Genomic DNA, 8865 nt, shown 5'->3' on the forward strand with positions numbered 1-8865 from the left:
TTTTATCATTGCACATACACGCACAGTCATTGAGCATAATAATACTCATGTATAATGTTTGGGAATGCGCAATGAAATGCACTGAATATTAATTATACGTCTTCTAATTCAAATGACCTGTTTCTCAGCTATTCTAATAACTATACTTCCAGGGCCCGCCTGTGACTTTTTCTCTTTCTTTCTTTCTCTCTCACTTTCCTCCCTCTCTTCCCCCAACACACCAGCAAACAGCTTGTCCGCTATTCAGGGGCGGCTCCTCCACAATGGCGGAGGAGCATTATCTCACTAGCAGGTGACGATTTACCTCTGAGCCAGCCTGTTAAGGGAGGGGATAGGAGGAGTGCTATGTTCATTTCTCAGTGCGCATGTGTGTTTGGCCAGCCGTCTCAGCTCAGTTTCAGCATTGAACAGTCAGGCTGGAGAAATAGCACAGACTCCCTGTCCTGAGCGGAGCATCAAAGCAGCCCACTTGGGCCAATCCCTGCGCTGCTCCCATAGAATGAGAGCAGTGCAGGGATTGCACAGGGAGTCTGATGCTGCCCCAGTGCCCCCAGGCGCGAGGAGCGATGCAGCCGGTGACTTCAGGTAACTGGTTATTTTTTAATTAATTACAACACCCTCACGCTCCCCACTCCCACGCTCCCCCCCTGCCCCCTCCGCCCGCCTCACCACCTCTTCATGGTGTCAGCCGCCACTGGCGCCAATGACCATAATGAGCAGCAATAGCACCACATGTGGCTTCTGTGCCTAGCTAGAAACTGTGCTGGAGCCTGTCCTTGCATTTCAGACAGCAGATGGCATCGTGTGTGTTGCAGTTTCCAGGTTAAATCTGAAACTAGAAGTAGAAGCATGCAAGGTACCGCTGGGTAATAACACCAACTAGCCAACAGAGAGCAACATCCCAAACTAAGTGGACAGGGTTAATAAACCAGAAACGACAACACAATCCCCTAGGTATTCCTAGAATAACACAATTTAATTCAATCCACAATAACAATCTTTCAAATATCAACCCAAGCCCAATGTAAACACTCATTGTCAAGGCCAATAGAAGTCGCCTATGTGAGATCTGTTGTTTGAGTGGAGTGGCATAGGATGGGGTGAACTGGTATTGTGTGGCAAGGAATGAAGTGGAGTAGCATTGTGTGGAGTGTAGTGGCATTGTGTGTCATGGAGTGGCGTTATGTGGTACCTAGTGGAGTGCAGTGGTATTGTGTGGAATGGAGTGGATTGAAGTGGCATTCTGTGGCGTGGCGTGAAATGGCATTTTTGTGGCATGGCATTGTATGGTGTGGAGTGGCATTGTGTGGCATGGAGTAGAGTTGAGTGGCACTGAGAAGAGTGGCATTTTGTGGCGTTGAGCTGCATTATGTGGCATGAAGTGGAGTGGAGTGACTTTGAGTGGAGTGGCATTGAGTGGGATGGAATGGCATTGAGTGGAGTGGGAATGTGTTAAGCAGAGTGTCACTGTGTGTTGTGGAGTGGAGTCGCATAGCGTGGAGTAGAGTGGAGTACCATTGTGTGACATTAAGTGGAGTAGAATGGAATTGTGTAGCTTTGAGAAGAGTGGATTCTTGTGGCTTTGTGTGGAAGAGAGTGGAGCGGTATTTTGTGACTGTGTGGAGTGGAACTGTATGGCATTGAGTGGAGTGTGTGTGGGATTGTGTGGGGTGAAATTGTGTGGCATTGTGTGTAGTGGAGTAGCATTGTGGAGCATTATGTCGCATGCTAATAATCATGGGAAAATCATCGAAAAGCACACCAATAAACACCTATCTAACTACCTAGAACATTCCAGTAGTCTCGATCCCTCGCAGTCAGGTTTCAGACCTAAATTTAGTACTGAAACAGCTTTAATGTCGGTAACTGACGATCTACGGTTATACCAGGACAGAGGTTATTCTGTTGTCCTGGTGTTACTGGATCTATCGGCAGCGTTCGATACGATTTCCCATACCATCTTGATCGAACGACTGTCTGCGAGTGGAATCGGCGGAAGGGCACTGGACTGGATCAGAAGCTTCCTCTCCAATCGCACCCAATCTGTCATCATGGGTGATTTTAAATCGGAGGAAGTTAGCATTTCCAAGGGGGTTCCACAGGGCTCTTGTTTGAGCCCTACGCTATTTAACACCTATGTGGCCCCCTTGGCAGATGTTACTAGAGCTTTTGGTTTCTGTCCAGTGTCCTACGCGGACGATACGCAACTGCTCTTCCCTTTTAAAACTCTCACCTCGGATATTTTACAATCTTTTTCCGATGGGATGAAGGCAGTTGCAAGGTGGATGTCATCCAACTTTTTACAATGCAATGTTGGAAAGACAGAGGTGATGCTCTTTGGTGAAGCCAGGATTCAATGGTCCCCTGAATGATGGCCCTCTGAATTGGGGCCAGTCCCTGTGCCAAAAACTATGGTCAAGAACTTGGGTGTCAGACTTGAACCAGAGCTAACCATGAAGCAAAATGTTAACATCACTGTAGGAGCATGCTTTCATGTGATTGGCCTCCTTCGTAAAATCTTTCCTTTCCTCCCTGATTCTCATAGGAAAACTCTGGTCCAGGCTTTGATCATTAGTCGGCTTGACTACTGTAACGGTCTTCTGGCAGGTGCAAACGAGGAGGTTTTGGACCGTTTGCAGGTGGTGCAAAACACGGCAGCTAGGCTGGTGTTAAATGCACCCCCTAGATCCCCCTCCAGACCGTTACTTCATGAGCTTCACTGGTTGCCAATACGTCAACGAGTGAAGTTTAAAACATGTTGTACGATACACAAGGGCCTCAACCAATTGGGACCTGAGTTTTTGGCGAACAAATTTATTCCTTATGTTCCCATCCGTGCCCTTAGATCTAGTGACCAATTGCTACTAAATGTTCCCAAGATCACGAAAACCAGGTTGGGTGGAAGAGCATTATCTGTTGTGGGTCCCAAATTGTGGAACTCACTTCCGTTGTCACTAAGGCAATGTAATGACCACTGTCAATTTAGAAAACATTTAAAAACGTTTCTGTTTGGTTCATTTTAAAGTGTTCCTTGTTTACAGCACTCTCAACTTTCCGCTCCCTTTTTCAGTTTTGCACTGGCAGCTACAGCGCGGAGATACTCCCTCGGGAGTTTATTCATAGCGCTTTATAAGCCCATAAATAAATAAATAAATAAATGGCGTGGAATAGAATTGTGTGGCATTGTGTGGAAAGGGTTGGAGTGGGATTGTGTGGCAACAAGTGGAATGAAGTTGTGTGATGTGGAGCAGAGCAGAATTGTGTAGCATTGTGTGGAGTGGACTTGTGTGGCATGGAGTGTAGTGGAATTGTGTGACATTGTGTGAAGTAAAGTGGAGCAGAGGGAATTGGCAGTTGAACAGTGACAGCCGGTGCAGGTAAGAGTGATGGTGAGGTGGGGTGGTGGGTCAGGGTGGGAGGAGTGTCGACAGACCACAATGAGAGAAAATAAAATTTTAAAAAAGAAACACACTTACCTTGCACTCACCGCACCACTGATTCTGTGATAAGGTGAGCACAAGTGTTTTTAGGTCTCGCCTGTCGATGCGCATGCGCATCGAGCAAGGCGAGAGTATTGGCACTTATCCGCTCTTTATCCACACTGCAAGGAATCGTGGCGATTCCTTGCAGTGCACGAGAAATTTAAGCTCAATGCGCATGCGCATTGAGCTTAAATGCGCGTGCACATGCCCCCAGCCGCCTGCCTTGCCTACTCTCTCCCACAGCCTCCCCCAGCTCCGCCCCCTCACTACTTGATTGCACGGCCGCTAGGCCGTGCCTCCCCTACTCTCCTCCCCCCTCCTCCTCTCCTCCCCTGCCTGCCTGCTGCTAGCCTTGCCTACTCTCTCTCACAGCCTCCCCCAGCTCCGCCCCCTCACTACTTGATTGCACGGCCGCTAGGCCGTGCCTCCCCTATTCTCCTCCCCCCTCCTCCTCTCCTCCCCTGCCTGCCTGCCGCTAGGCCGTGCCTCCCCTACTCTCCTCCCCCCTCCTCCGCCTACTCTCCTCCCCTGCCTGCCTGCCTGCCGTGTCGCACCTCTCCCCTTTCCGCCCCCTCCCCTGCCCGCCGTGTTACGGTGAAAGGCTTGTTTTTCCTTAGTATTGATCGAAGTTCTGAAGCAGGTATGTGCGGCGTCCGGCTGTTTATTCATTCGCTTTTGTGGTAAATGATCAGGAAGGAAGCCTAGAACAATTGATGTTTTTATCTCTCTGAATCCTTGTCAGTCTGTGTTGTTAACATGTAAAATGCGCAGACACGGTCTGGTCCTGCTATCGATTACAAATCATTGTCTTGGATGGGAGGCGTTGCGATAATCAAGTGAGGGTTGCTGGTATATTGTTGGCAGCAGTAATTTAGATCTAGGCTGACAAGATGCTGGCTGTCTTTTGTTAATGTGGGTCGATGAGGCTGAATGAAGGGCAGTAGTTACTGGAGGGACTATCGGTTTCTATTGTAGTTATTCTTGCTAGCAGTAATCGAGAGCAGGGCAGCTATACAAGCGGTGCAGGAATACAGAATAAAAATGTTGAACCATAATATTACAATGTATACTTTGATTTGGCTTTTACTGAGTTTGAAATGTTTGTGCTGGAATTGGTGCCGAGAAAGACCTAAACCTTCTGTAACCCACTTTTCCTACATCAACCTCTGGTGTAAAGTCGGGAGGAGGCGTCGGCGACTGTTCTTCCTGCGGCTGCAGGCAGCCAACCTCCACTGTGCATATTGCAGCTCTCCCCTCCCCCTCATAGTAGACACAAATGCCACTCCTAGAAACTCTCGGGCAAGCATCACACCGCGGCACTCTTCCTGGCCCCCTCCCCTTCCCGCCGTGTCGCATTTCTCCTCCCCCCTCCCCTCTCTTCCCTCCGGCTTCTTTTTTTGTTTATTTTAGCCGTGTCGCCGTGTCTCCGATCCTTTTGCTTGTTTTTTTTAGATTGTGTTGTCCGTGTTGGAAAAAAGAGGCACATTTGGGTTGCCTGGCTAGTTTTTGACTTGCGGTAGTTCTTCAGGAGATTCTTTCAGTGCTGTCATTCTTGATTTACTTGCTTAAGCTTTCTGCCACTGTAGTAAGCTGGAATTGGTGCCGAGAAAGACCTAAACCTTCTGTAACCCACTTTTCCTACATCAACCTCTGGTGTAAAGTCGGGAGGAGGCGTCGGCGACTGTTCTTCCTGAGGCTGCAGGCAGCCAACCTCCACTGTGCATATTGCAGCTCTCCCCTCCCCCTCATAGTAGACACAAATGCCACTCCTAGAAACTCTCGGGCAAGCATCACACCGCGGCACTCTTCCTGTAATGCCATAGTGAGGGTTTCTGTTCGGCTCCCTCAGCAAACAGCAGGGGCTCACAGGCAGCAGGTCAGTGTACCATCAAAGCTGCACATATACGGTGTGTACAATACATGGTTAAAGAGCCAAGTTTTCAAACCTGGTGAACAGGGTACTTTACAGCACTCTCACTATTGAGCCTGAGGCAGGAAGACAGCACCCCCCACGTTGACAGTCAACTTTGATGAGTCTCAACAGGCGGCGTAATCTGACGGCAAACTTTTCCTACTACATCGAATTTGATGTGTTGGACCGCACTTGCATAGGAACAGCGGTCCCCTCGACCCCTCCCCCTCAATCCCTCACCCTCACTCACCCTCACTCACCCTCAACCCCTCACTCACCCTCAACCCCTCACCCTCAACCCCTCACTCACCCTCACTCTCACTCATCCTCAACCCCTCACCCTCACCCTCACTCACCCTCAACCCCTCACCCTCACTCACTCACCCTCAACCCCTCACCCTCAACCCCTCACCCTCAACCCCTCACCCTCAACCCCTCACCCTCAACCCCTCACCCACCCACCCTCAACCCCTCACCCACTCACCCTCAACCCCTCACTCTCAACCCCTCAACCCCTCACCCTCAACCCCTCACCCTCACTCACCCTCAACCCCTCACCCTCACTCACCCTCAACCCCTCACCCTCACTCACCCTCAACCCCTCACCCTCAACCCCTCACCCTCAACCCCTCACCCTCAACCCCTCACCCTCAACCCCTCACCCTCAACCCCTCACCCTCACTCACCCACCCTCAACCCCTCACCCTCACTCACTCACCCTCAACCCCTCACTCACTCACTCACCCTCACTCACCCTCAATCCCTCCCCCTCGACCCCTCCCCCTCAACCCCTCACTCACCCTCAACCCCTCACTCACCCTCAACCCCTCAACCCCTCACCCACCCTCAACCCCTCACCCTCACTCACCCTCAACCCCTCACCCTCACTCACCCTCAACCCCTCACCCTCACTCACCCTCAACCCCTCACCCTCAACCCCTCACCCTCAACCCCTCACCCTCAACCCCTCACCCTCAACCCCTCACCCTCAACCTCAGCCCCTCAACCTCAACCCCTCACCCTCAACCCCTCACCCTCAACCTCAACCCCTCACCCTCAACCCCTCACCCTCAACCTCAACCCCTCACCCTCAACCCCTCACCCTCAACCCCTCACCCTCAACCCCTCACCCTCAACCCCTCACCCTCAACCCCTCACCCTCACTCACCCTCAACCCCTCACCCTCAACCCCTCACCCTCACTCACCCTCACCCCCTCACCCCCTCACCCTCAACCCCTCACCCTCAACCCCTCACCCTCAACCCCTCACCCTCAACCCCTCACCCTCAACCCCTCACCCTCAACCCCTCACCCACCCTCACTCACCCTCACTCACCCTCACTCACCCTCACTCACCCTCAACCCCTCACTCACCCTCACTCACCCTCAACCCCTCACTCACCCTCACTCATCCTCACTCACCCTCAAGCCCTCACCCTCACCCACCCTCAACCCCTCACCCTCAACCCCTCACCCTCAACTCCTCACTCACCCTCACTCACCCTCACTCATCCTCACTCATCCTCACTCACCCTCACCCACCCTCAACCCCTCACCCTAACTCACACTCACCCTCACTCACCCTCACCCTCACTCACCCTCACCCTCACTCACCCTCACTCTCACTCACCCTCACTCACCCTCACTCACCCTCACTCTCACCCTCACTCACCCTCACTCACCCTCACTCTCACTCACCCTCACTCTCACTCACCCTCACTCACCCTCACCCTCACTCACCCTCAACCCCTCACTCACCCTCACTCACCCTCACTCACCCTCACTCACCCTCACCCACCCTCACCCTCACTCACCCTCACCCACCCTCACCCTCACTCACCCTCAACCCCTCACCCTCACACAGTGCAATAGGTCTCGGAGCATTTGAGTTAGAGCTTTTAGAATTGTTTATGGCTTTTTTTATTTGAAATTCTTTAGCATTGGCTACAGGAAACAAAAATGCTAAAGATTTACAAAAAAAACCCATAAACAATTCTAAAAGCACTAACTCTAATGCTGCGAGACCTATTGCATTTCCAATGCTTGTTCTTTTCTTTTTCTTTTCCCTCGTGGTCATCTGTCAACGCCCCCGCCCTACCGCTCTTACCTCCACCGGCTGCCACTGGAGTTGAGTGTAGTTTGGTGAGGAGTGGCCTGGAAAGTAGTGGAGTGGAGTTGTATTGTGTGGCATGGAGGGGAATGGAATTGTGTGGCATTGGAGCATTCTGAGGACTGGAGTGGAATTTTGTGGCATGAATTGGAGTGGAATTGTGTGGCATGGAGAGGAGTGGAATTGTGTGGCATTGTGTAGAGTAGAGTTGAGTGCAGTGGAGTGGAATTGTGAGGAATGGGGTGGAAGTGAGTGGAGTGAAATTAAGTAGACTGGCACAGTGCACCGTCCTAATAGCAAGAAAACCCTTCCCTGCATTCTCATGTGGTACGAGATCCTTCCGGGGCTTGCCATCCTGACTGGTTGTCTGATGGTTCCGGGTCAGGCCACCATCTGGATTAATTGCTTTGCCAAAGAGGCAAGGAAAAGAGAGTGGCATTGCTCCTGTACAAGTGACAGTTGATGCAACGAGGTAGACGAATTTCTCGAGTTAAACTTTACTATAAATCAATAGGATTGTAGAATATTGACTGAGGAACTCCTTGTTTGAAAGAAGAATTTCTTAACTGTGGAAACAACTTAAGGACACACATTTTGCTTTGCTCTATACATAGAAACCTGTGAAATAAAGACTATTGAGTTAAGTGGAATGGAATTGTGTGGTGTGGAATTGTGTATAGAGGAATGGAGTGGAATTGTGTGGCATGGAGTGAAGTAAAGTAGCATTGTGTGGCATGGAAATGAGTTGCATTTTGTGGCATGGAGTGGAATTGTGTGGATGGAGTGGGATTGTATAGTGTGGAGTGGCATTGTGTGGTGTGAAGTGGAGGGGCATTGTTTGGCGTGGAGTGAAATTGTGTGGCATGAAGTCGAATTGTGTGGCAAAGTGTTGAGTGACATGATGTGATGTTGAGTAGAAGTTTGTGGCATTGTGTGGAGTTGACTGACATTGAATGGAGTGGAATGGGATTGTACGGCGTTGTGTGGTATGCCAGGGAGTGGAATTGTGTGCATTTGCACAATGTGAAATGGAGTGGAATTGTGTGGCTTTGTGTGTTGTGCCATGGAGTTTAGTTGAATTGTGTGGCATTGTGTGTTGCAGAGTTGGTTGGAATTGTGTTCTTTGTTTTGCATGAAGTGGAGTTGAGGGGAATTGCGTGGCATTGTGTAGAATGGAGTATATAAGAGCTCTGTGGCATTGTGTGAAAGTGTAGTAGAGTGGAATTGTGTAGCATTTTGTGGAGTGGAACTGACTGGAGTGGAGTGCCATTGTGTGCAATAGAGTAGAGGGGAGTGGAAATATGTGGCATTGTAGGGCATATAGTGGAATTGCGTGACATTGAGTAAAGTGGAATGGACTT

The 8865-nt window shown here is 50.4% G+C and overlaps 1 pseudogene; it reads left to right on the top strand.

Annotated features, from left to right (window-relative positions):
• Positions 1-7826: 7826 nt before the first annotated feature.
• Positions 7827-8038, top strand: LOC147692976 (NADH dehydrogenase [ubiquinone] 1 alpha subcomplex subunit 1 pseudogene; annotated as a pseudogene).
• Positions 8039-8865: the final 827 nt, after the last annotated feature.

The sequence above is a fragment of the Lissotriton vulgaris genome, chromosome 9, assembly GCF_964263255.1.
Source record: "Lissotriton vulgaris chromosome 9, aLisVul1.2, whole genome shotgun sequence".
Taxonomy (NCBI): Eukaryota; Metazoa; Chordata; class Amphibia; order Caudata; family Salamandridae; genus Lissotriton; species Lissotriton vulgaris.